This window comes from Octopus bimaculoides, chromosome 1, assembly GCF_001194135.2.
Source record: "Octopus bimaculoides isolate UCB-OBI-ISO-001 chromosome 1, ASM119413v2, whole genome shotgun sequence".
Lineage (NCBI taxonomy): Eukaryota > Metazoa > Mollusca > Cephalopoda > Octopoda > Octopodidae > Octopus > Octopus bimaculoides.
Genome location: NC_068981.1, coordinates 28,502,668 through 28,504,367, shown reverse-complemented (window position 1 = coordinate 28,504,367; position 1,700 = coordinate 28,502,668).

Genomic DNA, 1,700 nt, shown 5'->3' with positions numbered 1-1,700 from the left:
ATATATATATACATATATATATATATATATATACATATATATATATATATATATATATACATATACATATATATATATATACATATATATATATATAATACACACAAACACACTCACGCACACATATATATATATACACATGTACGCAAGTATATATACACACATATTCATATGTCATAGATCATGTCATGTATATTTATATATGTGTGTGTGTGTTTGTGTGTGTGTTTGTAATTATAAATGATAGAATATGAGACACGACAAGGCGAAGAAAGACAACAAAAGCAACGGCAAACACAAAAATTTGAGTATATTTAATGATCTATACTTTACACGAAAATCCATCTCTCCGAATCTTCTCAGAGACGGCAAGTAATTAAACACTTTCTGAATTTGTAAAGATTAATTAGCAAGTCTACGTTTGTAAATCTCTTTCTCTCTCATTTTCTCTCCAACTCTCTCTCTCTCTCTCTCTCTCTCTCTCTATCTCTCTCTCTATCTCTCGCTCTCTCTCTCTTTCTTTCTTTCTCTCTCTCTCTCTCTCTATCTCTCTCTCCCTCACTCTCTCTCTCTCTGAGTATGTGTGTGTGTGTGTGTGTGTGTGTATATACCCCAACTCCTTATTCCAGCATTGGAATTATGCTGAAGAGTGTCTTAGCGTTTGCGTTTGTGGTGTAAAAGAGCTATGAATATCCTTAAAATTCTAGTACATAGAATTTGAAATAATGGAATTTGTGTGTGTGTGTGTGTGTGTGTGTGTGTAAATATGTTTGTGTGTCTGTGTTTTGTTCCCCACTATCACTTGACAACCGATGTTGGTGTCTTTGCGTCCCCGTAAATTTGCGGCTTGACAAAAGAGGTCGATAGGATGTGTACTAGGCTTCCAATGAATAAGTCGATTTGTTCGGTTCGACAAAAGACGGTGCTCCAGCATGGCTGCAGTCAAATGACTGAAACAAATGAAAGAATAGCTATATATATATAGAATAGATTCTCCCATTGAAGACGACGTTCGAGTTTTCGGCTTTTTCCGAACGACCTGCACAAATTTTTTTATAGTGTGATCAAATGTATGTGCCATACATTTGATCACTCCCTCCACCAAATTGCCTGAACAGTGTCGAAAATGATCGCAGGGCAACATGAGATGAAATGTTTTGCTCAAGAACACAACGCGCTGCCCGGTCTATATAAGTGTGTGTGTGTGTGTCTTTATTTCTGTATTTGTCTTCCACCCACAGCTTGACAACCGTTGCTTTGTTTACTTCCCCTATCATAACAGATCGGCAATAGATAACGATAGAATCAGCACCAGACTTAAAACTACTGAGGGACGAGGTGTGGGTCGGTACATCTAAAACCTTTAAAAGCAGTGCGCTAGCATGACCACAGTGAAATGACTGAAAGAAAAATAGCAAATATAAAAATTCTAAATATTGTGGAAGAGGTTAAAATGTTAGGAGAGAACTACCAATTTTATACTGTCACAAGATTTTTCGCTTTTTATTTCTCTGTCAACTCGGCAAATATAAAAGACAAATGCTGCATTTAATCCACTCTCATGGCTCTCCCATCTGCACTTTTTCCTGTTTTTACTCTCCGTCGTCGTTTTTATATAATACATTTTTTAAAATGCATTAGAAATATAGAAGTCTATCTAGTCTGTAACGAATGATACATTTGTGAAATATGCTTTTTGA